Source organism: Amblyomma mixtum, chromosome 1, assembly GCF_055824585.1.
Source record: "Amblyomma mixtum isolate Tamu chromosome 1, ASM5582458v1, whole genome shotgun sequence".
Taxonomy (NCBI): Eukaryota; Metazoa; Arthropoda; class Arachnida; order Ixodida; family Ixodidae; genus Amblyomma; species Amblyomma mixtum.
Window position 1 is genome coordinate 179,286,414 of NC_143012.1, and position 15,870 is coordinate 179,302,283.

Sequence of the window (15,870 nt, forward strand, 5' to 3'; positions counted from 1 at the left end):
CATTTGTGCACGGACCGCAAAATTATATTGTTGGGAGATTTTAATTGCGTTTGTAGGGATGAGGACCGATCAGTGGTATGTAAGAGATATGACCCTAGTGCTGCATTACTTACCGATTTGGTTTCTGAATATAATCTTGTGGATGTGGGACAGGGAAAAGGCGGCAGCATACGTTTCACTCATTTTCAGTTTTCCTCTAATGCTCGCCTTGACAGAATTTACGTTTCTGTAGACGCGTTAGCAAGTGTGTTTGGCTACTGGGTGCAGCCCATCTTCTTCAGTGACCACTGTATGGTGTCTCTTCAGATAGGGAGGTACACTCGGCATGTACTTCACCCTCGATGGGAGTTGTGGAAGATGAATAACTGTCTGCTCTCAGACAAAATATTTCAGCGTGCTGTTCCTACTTGTTTGAAAGACGTATGGTCACGTCGTGATCTGTCCGTTTTTCAAAAGTGGGACTTGTTTAAACAGGAGATCAAAAACTTGGCAATTGAGGCCTCAGCAAGAATCGCTTTCCTGAAGAGACATCACCTTCGTGAGCTTGGGCGCACCCTAACGGAGCTACATGAGCTAGAGAGGGTTAGCCCGGGTGCCTATCTCGGAAGAGATTAATAACGTAAAAGCAGAGCTTCAACAATTTGCGACAGAAAGATATAAGGGGGCCTTGATAAGATCTAGGTTCCGAAGGTTTCTAGACGAGCAACCTTCTCGTCGGGCCCTGAGTGATGAAAGAGAGAATGCTCTTGCGAAGGAAATATTGGAAATTCAGTATGGTGATTGCACATACAGCGATGCACCTGGTATTCTTGCTGCTTTCTTCGACTATTATCGGAAGTTGTTTGGCAGTTGCGAAGATCCAAATCAGGGTTTCGATTACAGTTCCTTACTCGGAAACTTCCCTCGACTTGACGATGAGAAGTGTGCTATAGTGAACGGACCTATCACTTTGGATGAAATTCAATCAGCCATTTCTGCCCTGCAGAGCCAGAAATCTCCAGGGCCAGATGGTATTACTAGCGAATTCTATAAAACATTTTCGCCTTGCCTAGTGCCTGTTTTGATAGAAGTTTTCCAAGCATCTTATGATGTGGGTGTCCTGCCTCCCACTTTCTATTCTGGGCACACAATATTAATTCCCAAAAGCAAAGATACTAATCGGTTGAAAACTGTTGAGGGATATCGTCCAATTTCCCTCTGCAATGTTGATTACAAAATTTTTGCTAAGGTTCTTTCCAGTCGTCTGCAGCTCGTCATTATGGACTTGATAGGTTCGCATCAGGTCTGTGGTATTAGAGGCCGCAGTATTCAAACACATATCCATATTGCACGTTCAGTATTAGAGACAGTATCAGATGAGACTGGCCAAGTAGCTCTGATTCAAATTGACTTGGCGAAGGTGTTTGATGAAGTTCGGCACGATTTCTTGTTCGCGGTCTTGGAGTATGCAAATATTGGTGACGTCTTGCTCAAAGGCATAAGGCTGTGCTATAAGAACTCCTATACAAGGGTTATTGTTAATCAGGAGCTAACGAAACCAATACCACTAGAAGCATCTGTTCGTCAAGGATGTCCACTGTCTCCATTGTTGTTTGCCCTATATCTGGAACCCCTCTGTCTCAGTATGATTAACAGCGCAGCTATCCGCAGTTTCTCTCTGGCTCAATGTGAAGTTAAAGTTTTAGCCTACGCTGATGATGTCGCCCTCTTTTGTTCTGACAAAAAGAGTGTACTTGAGGCTCTAAACTTGACTAAACAGTTCTGCGATGTATCAGGCGCGGCTCTTAATTTAGAGAAATCCAAAGGCTTTTGGTTGGGTTATTGGGGAACTAGGCCAAGCCAGTTCGGTGGCATATGCTGGGACTGTAGCCCTCTTGAGTACCTAGGTGTTCCGCTGCACCAAGTTCGCAACAGTACAGCCTACTGGGATTCACAAATTGTAACTCTACGGCGGCAAACACAGGCTTGGATGGGTAGGGAACTCTCAGTGTTTGCGAGGGCACAGGTCTGTAACATATTTTTGTTTGCAAAGCTCGCGTATGTCCTTCAAGTCCTGCATTGTGCGAGGAGGAAGGTGCAAGCAATACACAGAATACACGGTCTGTTCTGAAAGTAGTAGGACTGATTTTTTTAAAATAAATTTTATTCATGATAATAGTAAAAACGATCAGAATTTTTCAAAGTAGCCACCCTTCCGCACCTACACCTTGCTGCCAATGAGTTTTCCAGGTTTCGTACGCGTCCAGGAACGCCTGGACCGGAACGCTGTTTAGCTCCCTCGTCAAGGCCTGTTAAACCGCCTCTACCGATCCATGATGCTTCTCCTTGAGCGTCGACTTTATTCACGGGAATAGAAAAAAGCCTGTCAGGGTCAAGTCGGGGCTCTAGAGCGGGCGAGGCAGCGTTGCCACCTTTTGCTAGGCAAGATACTCCATTACGAGGAACCCTGTGTGGCTCGGCGCGTTGTCATGGTGCAGCCGCCATTTGTTGGCGATGGCTGGGCGGACACCAACAATGCGTTTTCACAGCCTTCTGTAGACTTCCACGTAAAAAACTGCATTAACTGTTTGTCCGGGTGGTACGAACTCTTTGTGGGTGACTCCATGTCGATCAAAAAAGCAAATGAGCATGGACCTTTCCTTGATTTTGCTATTTCGCGCTTTCTTGGGGCGTGCGGTAAAAGGGGTGGGCCATTCTGACCTCTGCCGCTTGCTCTCCGTGTCGTATTCAAACACCCACGTCTCATCACAGGTCACTACGTTATCCAAAAAATTGGGGTTCTCATTCACGTGATGAAGAAGATCCTGGCACATAGCTTTCCGGCTGGCCTTTTGCTCCTCTGACAACACTCGGGGCACCAACTTCGCGCACACTTTCCTCGTGGCTAAGTTTCTGTCACGATCTCAGTAACTTGGGTTCCAGGAATGCCAAAGTCATCAGCAATCATTCTGATACTCATCCTGCGATCACTGTTAAGTAAAGTTTTCATCGCGACACATTTTCGTTGGTCTTGCTGGTCGATGAGCGTCCGGAGCGGACGTCGTCCTCCACCATTTCCCTACCCTCTTCGAACAGCTTGTGCTACTCAAAAACACCTGGTCTACCCATGGCAGCATCACCGTAGGCCTCCTTAATCAAGTCGTGAGTCTCTTTGCCCGTTTTACCAAGCTTTACACAAAATTTGATCGCGTATCGCTGATCCAGTAAACACTCCATGATACTGCGTGACGAGGCGTTTCGACAGGGGTTCACAGTACAAGCGACCTGCTCTCTTCAGCGGCCAAGAGCAGACTGCCGATTTTCCCCAGCACCGATCCTGCGCGCGCAGACAACCTTTCGTCCGCCCGCTCGCCCAGGAAAAAACCAGTCCTACTACTTTCAGAACAGACCCTGTATTTGCAACATTCGTGTGGCGCTCTCAATGGGAGCCCATGAGGCGTGACAACTTGTTCCTTCCCTTAGAGGGTGGTGGAGTGGGCCTTGTTCACCTGTTCGTGCATCAACTTGTTTCCCGTTTTTTCTTTTTCAAATCGGCAAACCACCCGTTTCTGGTAGCTGTGCATGTCATTAGGCGGCTTAGTTTTCATTTGCCTTACTTATTCGCACCGACTGTGCAGGCTCGTGAGGGGACTTTATGGGGATTCCTTAAGGAGGTTGCTGACACTTTCAATTTCCTCACTGTGCGCTTCTCTTTAGATTACCTCTATAGCCTCTCGAGAAAACAGATGACCCAGGCTCTCACTGAGTCTTTGTTCCCTACACCATTGTATCGGCAGCCTTATCTGGGGTCTTTGGACATCAGTGTTCTAAAGCGTGTTAGGCGGATGTGCATTCAGGCAGCCGCTAAGACGTTTTTCTTTAAACTACACTCAGCGACGCTGCCTGTCAAGACATTTCTTAATGACAAGGGGATGTTTGTACCCTGGAATGTGAATTGCCGTCTGTGTAACGTGCCTGAGACAATTGATCATTGCTTCATCCTGTGTCGTGATGCCATGTTCTTTTGGGACATACTACAACGAACTCTTAAGAAGGACATTGAAATTACACCATACACTATTAGATTTCTGCCTGTTGATAAAAACTCTGTTGTGCCTTATGATCTGTTTGTGTTGATGGGACTGTTCAGTCTTTGGAAAAGCCGTATGATGGACAGACATGCCGAGCCACCAAGATCGTCCAAATCTGTGTTTCGTGAACAGTGTGCTTTGGTGAGGAGTGTATATGCTGCACGCGAAGTACCTCCAAGCTGGCTGCCGTGCCTAGATGCATGTGTGTGCCTCCCTGAATTTTGATGTTTTGATGGGGATGCAGTGTTGAGTTAGGGCTATGGCGGGCTCCTAATAAGCAGCCCGGTAACTTGAGACACGAACCAGTCTGATTGAAGTTTTCCTCCTTTCTACGGAAGTTCTTCCATGCAATAAACAAAGAAAAAAAAGAGCTGGCATAGCGGAGTGGATAGCATGCTCGTCCCGCACTCCGGAGACCGGGGTTCGATTCCCGAGCTCAACCAATTTCCTACTCGGTTTTATTTATTTATATGGCCTGAGTAGAAAAGTTAATTAGGCTAATCGGGTAACTAAGCGATTAACTAAGCTCAGTCGAACTTACTTGGAGCATCACTATACGATCCCTTCAATTGGTTGCATGGTTACTAGCCAAAGTACAATTGGCCCCGTTTGAAATTCGCGCACTGTGACGCTACGACCGTTTCGACCAATTGAAAAGCGTGACATTTCTGTCGACAACTGCTGCTTACAACGATGAGGCATTAAAGGCTTCCGCCTTAAAAAGTTTGAAAGGCACGTCCACAAGCGAGGATGCGGTGCTGCAAGGGGATAAAAACGACGTTGCGAAGGTGAATGCGATTGCAGAGCTGGAGACGCCAGGCAGGAGCAGCCATGAGTCTAACTGCAGTGGATATGCAGTGGATCTAACTGCACGCAGCTCGGTCTGTCCCCAGTGATAGCCCGGGAATACCGTGCCCAGCTCACTCACTGCCGCTAGCAATGACATCATGATTCAGCAATAACGATAGACAGGGGACCCAACTCTAGCGTCTGCCTGTAACCAATTCACCGCTAAACCACGGGAAAAGCTCGCGTTGTATAACCAGAACAATTGAAGCCCATGGTTATAACGTGGGGAGTACACACAGCCTTTCCTGCACTCTCAATGCACGACAGCGCAACACTCTCATACAGCCTTGACGAGCAGAGGCCCAAATGCGACCGTGTCAGGAGGGCGTTCAGACAGCATGCATCCCGGGCAGCAATATAATCCCCGAACGTGCTCGGTTCGAACGCAGAGATCAAGAGCTGGACGAAATTAAGGTGTCAACGCTCACGCCAACTCACCTCTTCAAGATGGCGCGTCGAAAGACAAGCTGATCCGCGGCCGGCGAGTGGTGGGTCCCCGCGGCGCGAAGCAGAGCGAGGTGCTGCAACACTACTCCCAGCTTACCCCGGAGAGAGCGTCGTCGCCACCGCGGCGGAGCTCGGAAACGGTGAGACAACCGCACAAAGAAATGCGCACCGCGTCGCGTAAAGAAGACACATCGGGTATAGTGCGCACCCTCTCCGTGCATGAGGTGCGCTGTGTGTCACGAGGCACCAAAGAGATGGGGTAAACAATTCAAGCAGCGTCGGCACAAAATGCGCAGTGCGTTTGTTTGTTTATTTATTTACTTATTTACTTATTTATTATTGATACACTCAGGGCCAAAGGCATTTCAGAGGGGTCTGGTTACGAATTGTAGAAAGAGAACAAAAAAAAATTCAACATACAAGCGTCATGGTCCTAGTCATACAATTCAGTAAAAGAAGTAAGCATAAGTTGTAAGCTCAAGGTAAGAGAACAAACAAAGGTAATTAAAGTAAACAAAGGTAATGGAGAATAATAAGTACATTTGTTGTGAGCCTTAGTATACAATGTTAGCTGAACTGTAACGGAAGCGCAGGGTCTTGAATGTAGGCTGTCGATCCGGGAAGGTGGTTCCAATCTGCTGATGTACGGGGAATGAACGACTGAGAACAAGCTTTTGTTTCGTGCGACATTATACCGGCTTTGTGAACGTGATCTAGCCGTTGAGAGATGAAAGACGGGGGAGATATCATTTCATCGTATATTGGGACAGTTGTAAACAATTTTATTAAATAAACATAACCGTGAAAATTTTCGACGGAAGGCTAAAGGTGGGAGGTTGAGCGTATTTTTCATGGAGGTGACACTTGCAGTATACGATTGAAGTTAAGTAGGATGAAACGGGCGGCGTTATTTTGTACAAGCCCGTTAGCAGCCAGTTGTGCAGATATGTCACGACAGTCCTGCCGAGTTCAAAACGACCTGCCCAGCCAATGGACGAGCTTGAAAGTTTTGTGGGAAGAAAATGTCGTTTAGCATGGGTCTTCTTGTCGCGCAACTAGACAGCACAACCCGCGGCCTCCACATGGATCCGCTTTCCCGTTCCGAAGCAGTCGAACCTTGCTGATCTGCAGGGCTATTGAAACAAGAAACCTATGAGAACCTACGCTGCTACAAATAAAAAAAAAATGAGAGAAGCCAACAGCCACAGAAACCAAAGGGCACAGGGGATTTTTATTTTTATTTTTTTTTATTTGGTGGTGTTGATCAATCTATATTAGTGAATATGTTAAAGCTAATTGATTAGTAAAGCAGAAGAAAAAACAACCACATGCCGCCGGTGGGATCCGAACCCACGACCTCCGAATTACGCGTCCGGTGCTCTACCTCTGAGCTACGGCGACTTTTTTTTTTTCTTTATTGACTGAGCTACGGCGACGGCTGTCAAACCTTCTGCTTTTGGGGGTATTTATGTTTACAAATAACCTAACCTTGGGAGTGTTCACCAGCGCCACCCACGTTCTTAAGCGGCGGACGTAGCACGTCCTGAGTTACCGCTGATGTGATGTAGAACGTCATCGAACGGCGAGGGCGGAAGCTGTGTGAGAACCCTCTTATGCTTCCTAAGGCATCAAGGCTGCCAGAACCGAGGCCCGAGTTAAGCAATTAAGCAGACGAGGAAAGGGGAATGAGGGGCTCGTTATAAATATGAGAGAAGCCAACAGCCACAGAAACCAAAGGGCACAGGTGATTTTTATTTTTTTTATTTATTTATTTGGTGGTGTTGATCAATCTATATTAGTGAATATGTTAAAGCTAATTGATTAGTAAAGCAGAAAAAACAACCACATGCCGCCGGTGGGATCCGAACCCACGACCTCCGAATTACGCGTCCGGTGCTCTACCTCTGAGCTACGGCGACGGCTGTCAAACCTTCTGCTTTCGGGGGTATTTATGTTTATAAATAACCTAACCTTGGGAGTGTTCACCAGCGCCACCCACGTTCTTAAGCGGCGGACGTAGCACGTCCTGAGTTACCGCTGATGTGACGCAGAACGTCATCGAACGGCGAGGGCGGAAGCTGTGTGAGAACCCTCTTATGCTTCCTAAGGCATCAAGGCTGCCAGAACTGAGGCCCTCGTTAAGCAATTAAGCAGCAAAATAAAAATCCCCTGTGCCCTTTGGTTTCTGTGGCTGTTGGCTTCTCTCATATTTATAACGAGCCCCTCATTCCCCTTTCCTCGTCTGCTTAAATAAAAAAAAAAAGGAGTCCTCAAGATCGCCATGCTGCAGCCATCAGATTTCAGTACTGCGATTACCAGGCATTGCTCTACTTTTCAGAGCCGACAGACGTTGCTTAGATCCGACCACCATACACTTTTTGCATAGCACGTCGACGAGCACGCGGAGAAGAGTCTGCTAGAAGCTGTACTTGCACGATCAACAGTGCGACCACTTGGAGTCTTCCAAACCGAACACTAGCCGAAGTCCAAGTCTAAGAAGCCAACTGCCCCGATTCTCTCCTAGCGTGCTCCGACATTACTTTTCGGGAGATCTCTCTCCTGTATCAAAACGCTCACGGCCGATACTGTAAAGGCCTCAAGAAGGCAGAAGAGCGTTGGCTTCTTCGCCTCTACACCAACACGGTACTGTGCCCGGCAGTGCTCAAACATTTCAATTCGGACTTTTCGGGCGAGTGTCCGCACTGTGGGGAAGTGTTTGCGGACACGTATCACATGGTGTGGGCATGCCCTGCGAATCCTGCTTTCCCACCCCACCCGAGAGGACTGGGAGGCTGCCCTGCTCGGCTGCTCAACTCTCCAGGACCAACGAGCCCTGGTGACAAGAGCCCGGGCCGCCGCGGAGGCCACAGGGGTTCCGGACTATAGGGATCCCTCCTAGCTATTGTGAGGGCCGGGCCCTTCAGGCACGGTCCAAGCAATTCCTCTCTTGTACATAGTATAAATAAATGTTTTACACCACCACCACCGACATTACTGCCAATAACCTGCCGTACCAAGCACAGTGCGCTGTCTGGTGTATCGAAACCATGAGATGAACTTTTCACACTAGCTTGCTGCCTGAAAAATATATCTGCCTCTCCGCCCTTACCGACGTAAAGATGCAAACCGTCCGCTCGCAAAACTTGTAGCATTTTCCATAACTGTGTTGGTTGTGTGTCGTGATTCTGTATTGTTCCTTTATTGCCTTGTGCCGCATTCTTGTTTTGCTGCAGTCTTTAGAGCCTGTCGTTCCTGTAATGCACTCTCTCTACATCTCATAAATATTCCGTCGCTTTATTTTAAACCAGGAATGCATTTAACGGCTATATTTTCGCCTGTCTTTGCCACCAGATTTTTCTCCGTCCATCCGGCCACACCACGAGAAAGCTCGAACAAACAAAACACACGCGGAATGATATAGGTTTTAGTGGGATTCGGACCAGTGCCTTTTAGGGGCCAGTATGGGTAGTGGATGCGCGGTAGGCCGTTTGCGCTTACGGCCCCACTCCTCCTGCCACCTGGTTGCTGCCGCTGCCGAGACCGCGGCACAAAAAAGGAGCTTGGAAGTGCAGGGGCCTGTCGATTGGCTCCAAATGGGCCATTATCACCGCCTCGTGCACACAGAAGAGAGTTGATAGAAATGGGTGCCAAATAAAGGATTGAATTAGGCGCGTCGCGGCAGCCACTTCCGCCAAAGCGACTTCGGCAACACCGGTTAGTAGCCCCCCCCCCCCCCCCCCCCCAATTTTCATCTGGCATGCAGGTAGCAGAAGATTATGCTTGCAATTAGTGCCACACTAACAACAGCGTTGCTAAGAACTGGCTCTAATTCTGTACCTAGCCAGGCACAGGGGAAAGCCAATGTATGTACAAAAGACACCATATGAGAGATAAATTTTACCCGCTTATGAGTACATAATATCCTTACGCGATGGCGGAAAAGAGACTCCATGAAAACGGTGCGGCTTTTTATCCCTTTGGATCGCGCACTGAGTCTTTGTGGTGAGTTCTATGCTGCGCTCGAGCACGCTTTCGTACACTCTTAGCAAAAATACACCTGAATGGGAGTAAATGGCTTGTCCTCAGCAGACGTCCATAAGGAAGTTTAATGCACGCCATCTATATGGAGTACCTTATTTTCCCTCTTATACAATAGAGGTCTTAGGAGCATAGGGAAGTGAAATTTTACTCTCCACAGATACAGAGAACTATAGACGGGCACAACCAGCCTCTCAAATGAGGGCCTCCAGCCAATGGCGTCGACCAATTTTCATGATGCCGCGGCTAATCTGAATAATCCGTCGCTAATCACTTTGCACTCACCAGCCTCTTAAGATTCACACTAACGGGTGCAAAGGGACTAACTGCGGGGTCATGACGATCGGTCGACGGCAATGGCTGGAGGGCTTCCACCGAGATGAATTTGCCACTGCTGTCCTGAGTTGGACCCGACTATAGAAGTGACCATAAAAGTGGAAAAGGATGGAGATGTGGTGCACAGGCAGCGTGAAGCCGGAACTGCCGACAAGGACACTGTCATAAAAAAAAAAAAGCGCTGATGTGCTATTCCCGAGCAGACGAGCAGACGACGCTAAGCCGCTGGCGCTGCCGCCGCAACCAATACGTCCGTTTTGGGGGTCGCGAATCTTCAATGTAAAATTGGTAAATTGGTTTTTGAGGAATGGAAATGGCGCAGTATCTGTCTCACATATCTCGGCGGACCCCTGAATCGCGCCGTAAGGGAAGGGAGGAAGGTGGGAGTGAAAGAAGAAAGAGAGAGAAGGGTGCCGCAGTGGAGGTCTCCGGATTAATTTCGACCACCTGGGGATCTTTAACGTGCACTGACAACAGTATTAGAAACGGGGACAGTGGAAAGAGGGATGTAAGCCTGTGCCCTCGCTCTGTATGACAGCACTCCAAAGGCGCGAAGCTTCTCGCCGTTAACTGATCATCCAGGGAAGGAGGGCGTGGGCGCGAGCTCACGTCATCCAGTTTGCACTCGCAGGGGAGGGAGCAGCGGCAAGCGTCGGGGACAGCAGCGCAGCCGCTCGGCTGAGAGCCCGCTCCCGTCGTGGCTGCTCGGTTACTTTTGGTAAAGACGGTACAGTCTTTGCCAAAAGTAACCCGACAACTATGGTTTTTTTTGTAAGCGTCGTAGCGAAACACCTAGACAGCCCTTAATCTCCGAATCTGTGCTAAGTAAGGTGAACCCTTGTCCTGACGTTCTGGCACCTTTCCGTCTTTAGGGGTGCCGTAAAGGCTCCATTATACGTTTGAGAAGCAAAAACCCGTTGCTCGGTTATTTTGGCAAAGGGGGTACGTTCGCGATGCAGTGGTGCTGAACGATGTATCGCGTAGTTAACTAAGCCTAGCACTGAGGAAACACGTCTATCGTTGTTAGATGCCATCGGCTCCAAGTGTTCTCTCAGACTGCAACAACAGGCGGTCTTTCCATGGCAACACGAATACCATTTGCACTACAATGGCGCAAATCCACTGGTAGCACTGCTAAGTTGCCTGTACATCAGCCGAGGTATACGAGTGCTTCAGGTATTTTCGAACCTTTTTGAAGCATCTGTGAGCTAGAATTAACGCTACACAAACGTCAAGGTCGTCTTGCAAAATATATCCCCAATTTGGAGAATAGCACAAATAAATCAGTTCTTGCGATTTTCGCTGCGGTGTTTTCAAGGCATCCATAGAGGTTATAGTACTGTCGCCAAGATGTCCAGCTTGTCATGCCAGAACTATTTAAGATATCAAAAACATTTCTTTTGTTTAGTAGGAATGTTTAGAATATTTTTCATTTCAAACAATATTCGAAAGACAAACATTCAGACACTTCGAAGTGTTCAAGCGCAAGCTCTATGAATCGGCCTTGGACTGCCTAAATGTGCCTCAACGGCACCCACTGTTCTTGTCGCTGGGGAGCATCCTGTTACTACATGCATTGCTGCTAAAACCATGAGAACACACATTCGGCACCTCACACGAGTTCCGAGTCATCATCTTGCAGCTCTTCCCGTGCTCAGATCACATACTGCATTTTCAAAAGTAATTCAAGCTCATCGTGCCTATCTTCCTTCGCAGTTCACCCATGCTTCAAGACCATGCTCACCCATTAACCTCTCCATTAACCTCGGGTGCACCTCTCTATCCCGGAAATTACTAATAAATCTGGTTTATCATTGCTTAACCATAAACACCGCATACATGTCTACACAGATGGCTCGGTGACTTCAACAAGTTCTTCTGGGTCTGTGGTGATACTGGCCAGGTCTATTTTAATGGAGGGGGCTACCTATCTCACCTCTTCAAATGATGCAACAAGTTCTGCTGGGTCTGTGGTGATACCGGCCAGGTCTATTTTAATGAAGGTGAGGACTACCTATCTCACCTCTTCAACTGGTGCAGAACTAGCTGCCCTACGGGCTGCAGTTCAGTTCATAAGTCAGGAATCTGCACATTACTGGACAGTTTTCACCGACTCTAAAGCAGCCCTTCAAGGCCTGCAAACTACACTACGCCACGGGTCACACGAACAACTCGTTGCAGAAATCCGCAAGCTGTACCACAACGCCGCATTGAAAGGACATGACATAATTTTCTAGTGGCTGCCAGGCCACTGCGGTATTCATGGAAATCACCAGGCAGACGAAGCTGCCCGTTCTGCCCACGACAGAATCTCTGTCAATATCCCTGTAACGAGAGCTGACGCAGCATGTGGGCTTCGTTCTTTGATGCCGGAGCTCACACTTTCAGCGTGGAACACGGGAGAGTTCTGCAACCGTCGCCTCGGGGCATTGGACCCTGGACTGCGCCTCCGCCTTCCATGTGATATAGCGCGTTGTGAAGCAACATTACTGTGCCATCTATAACTCGGCGTTACCTTTACAAATCAATACTTTCCGAATCGCGATGTCCGACAGCCCTTCTTGTGTAAACTGTTTGTGAAGAGACAATCAATCATCTCCTGTGTGAGTGTCCAGTCTTTGTGAACGAAAGTCGTAAGCTGCGTTGTGCTACGGACCGCCTTGATCCTCGCCCCTTCACAGAGGCCAAGATCATCGGTCCGTGGCCACAACAATCGACTGCCATCAAGGTTTACAAGGCACTGTTTTGTTTTTTGCGAGAGACTGTCTTGATTGGCAGATTGTGACTGTGTTTCCCGTTCCTTCTCTCTTCCCTCTTTAATCCCCTCATTCCCTTCGCCAGTGCAGGGTAGCCAACCGGAAACCTTTCTGGTTAACATCCCTGCCTTTCCCCCTCTCTGTATCTATTTATCTTAGAACAATGTTCAGAACAGCGCACGACTGGCCTGCATCGCCACGAGCTCGCGTGTTCCCTTTTATATCGCACTGTGCGCACGATTAAATTTCCACGCGCAAAGCTCCGGTGGTAAGGGCACAGGGTCGCTAGATTTCCATGGGGTTCCCATAACTGTAGCACAATGAAGGTATAGAGAACAGCCATTGGCGTTCACATCTTGCGAGCCTGTCGCGAGCAGCGGTCTGTACTTTCTCAATCACTGCTGGACCAACGCCGACAGTTCACAAGACGCTGAACTGGCTGTTGACTGGTATCGGTCTACACCAGCAGAAGCATGCTACTATAGCTTCGAGGCAGTAGCCCTAACAGCCAGCCACCTCCGGAGGCTGCGCTTCGTGCCACCTTACAACGATTCTGTGCTCTGTCCAAGTGGTGTGATTCAGCCTTTATTGAACCTGCCGAAATTAAAGCTGGCCCAGCTGCTCAGTCATGGCCCGGTTCGATTCCAGGACGTGGGCAACCAACACCCACTTCCTTGCGCAGTCAGATTCAACAAAATACATGTATTTTGCCTAGCGCGGACATGCCCCGCCAAGTGCCTTCAATCCTTGACTACCCATGTGAGCCTCCCAATAAAGACCATTAATATATATTGGCCTTTAAGCCCAATAATATGTGTGCGTGTGTGTGTAATGCCACACCAGCAATGTGATACCTCCCACGTGTACGACACTGCCCAAAGAGCGACGCTCCTCAAAATATTTATGCGAGAGACAGCAGTCAGTCTCAGCCCCTCCCTGCACACCGACACAGTGTGGACTTGCTGGATAGTTCAGGTATGTAGTGGTATCTCGGGTTTTTTATGCGTTTTAACTATGGCTTTTCGTTGCCTTTTGAAAATTCGGCAGGCTTCTCGGTGTTTATTTCAGAACGCAGTTATTAGTTTTTTTTTGCCGACTAGTGTTTTCTACAGACGAATTAGTTTTTTTTGTTTGGTGATATGACATTGTATTCGTGCGCGGTAAAAAGTCACTTTGACTTTATCTTGACTTTTTGTCATCGTGCACATTCGATTTACCAATAATTAACGCATAAATGACCGCAATTACAGATAAAGCACTAATAGCTGTGCACGCAGAAGGAAATCATATCGACAAAAAAATATAAGTGAAGCGAAATGATGGAACCGCATAAAAAAAAACGCAAGTGGAACTCGATTACTAAAGGGCGGGTTGCCGTGTTATCGTTACTTCTTTTTTTTTTGTACAAAATTTCACTAGAATACCAGAAGTAGTTCTGACATAAATTTCTGTACGCTTCACTGCTATACCAAAGTTGCAGAAAGCCTGGCGTGACAACAAAGCATGGTAGGAGCCAAGTTTACCCAAAGAAATTGTTGATACAGTGACTTTCTCCAAATATTTTTATCAGCCTTATTTTCTTCTACACAATGCCTTCTTTGTCGCAGCCATTCCAAGTTTACCCAAAGAAATGGTTGATACAGTGAATTTCTCCAAATATTTTTATCAGCCTGGTTTTCTTCTACACAATGCTCTCTTTGTCGTCACGTTAGATTAGTGACAGAGCAAAAAAAATGAGAGCAATTCAGAAATGTAGCAAAATCACTGACTAAATAATTTATAAAAGAAAAATGGCAGCGGCTTAGTTCAGCTAGGCCAGGATATACGTAGCAAGAGTGCGGTTAGGCTTGATTACACCCTGTCGTTTAGCTTGGTTTCTCTCCGGCTACGTCCAATGTTTAGCTTTGGTTGTTATCCCCCCGTTGCGCCTAATTGCGGCTGTATTAAAGACTGGACATTTGTTATGCAGCAAAGTGTGACGCATTTATTTTATTTGTGGTTCTTCGTCTTGTAGTTGAAGCCTGGCTGCTTTCAGTCTCTCCGATTCACTATCCATATCTACCGACGGCTACACCGAGCCGCCTTCTGTATATATACAGCTGCACCAACCCCCCTCCTCCTACGGTGCATGCGCACAGCTATTACAACTCGGTTTCGCCGGCAGGCCGCGGCACCGGTTCCTCGTGTGACGTCACGCCAGATGGCACGGCGAGCGGCGGCCGCCTACGGCCGCCAGCTGCGGCGGTTGCTAGGCAACGGCCAAGGTCACGTTGCCGCCACGGCGAAACGGCGAGACTTGCGCGTAATGTAGCTCTCGCTACAAAACGGTACAACGAACCGGATGAAAACCCGTGAAGATATTTTAATGCTACGATTTCTGCAAGCAGGGCAGTAGGGTCAAATATACTTTGGAGACAGAAAACTGGCGCTCAGTTGCACAAGCAGTTCATGTGAATCAGAATGCACCAGGACTTTAATGATTAGTGCTTTTGGCTGTGGGGGCCTTCTTACATCTCTGTCCTTTTTGTTTACTCAATCCTGCATGCTTTTTAGTGCGAAGCACTACTTCACTTATCATCAGCCTGACTGCGCCCACTGCAGGACTAAGGCCTCTCCAATTAACCCTGTCCTTTGCCAGTTGCCGCCACCGTATCCCCGCAAACTTCTTAATCTCATCCTCCCACCTAACTTTCTGCCGCCCCTGCTACGCTTGCCTCCCCTTGTAATCCACTCCGTTACCCTTAAGGACCACCGGTCATCTTGTCTTCTCGTTACATGCCCTGCCCCAGCCCATTTCTTCCTCTTGATTTCGACCAGGATGTCATTAACCCGCGTTTGTTCCCTCACCCGCTCCGCCCTCTTCCGATCTCTTAACGTTACACCTATCATTTTCCTTTCTAGCTCGCTGCGTTGCTCTTCTTAAAAGGATGACTGGCCGGGAAGTTGCCTGCAGAGTTCTTCCCACGTTCGGTTCGGTGCCCCTTCGGTTCCCCGCAAGAAGCAACCGACGATGGACCGACGACAGGGGAAGTACGTGACAAATGTTTTTCGTTATCCTGATAGCAGGCAGCGCATCGCGAAAACGAAACTTTGTCCGGAGACGATTTCGAGTTTTTTGCTACCTGCGGTAACCAAAAAACATTTTCTATTCACTTCTGGGCTGCTTTTGGAAAAATTTTACGCGACAGAACGAAAAGCCGTCGTCGTAGTCGGCACCGTGTGTCGGAAATAATAGGGGGATGCGTAAAAGAAATTGCATCATGCCAACCATTTGCCGCAGAATGTTCCGGATGGTGTCATACGATTCAGCGTTTAGTGCAGCATAAACTTACTAGTTAAAGGGGCTATGAAATGGACTCTAATAACGTTGCGAT

General features: G+C 48.0%; 1 protein-coding gene across 1 annotated transcript in view; it reads right to left on the minus strand.

The window, feature by feature from the left end:
• NC2beta (negative cofactor 2beta) overlaps positions 1–5,482 on the minus strand; it is a 35,996-nt gene extending 30,514 nt beyond the window's left edge. Inside the window, exon 1 of the mRNA XM_089559977.1 lies at positions 5,358–5,482. The gene's annotated coding sequence lies outside the window, so the exon portion shown is untranslated. The remainder of the gene's footprint in view (positions 1–5,357) is intronic.
• Positions 5,483–15,870: the final 10,388 nt, after the last annotated feature.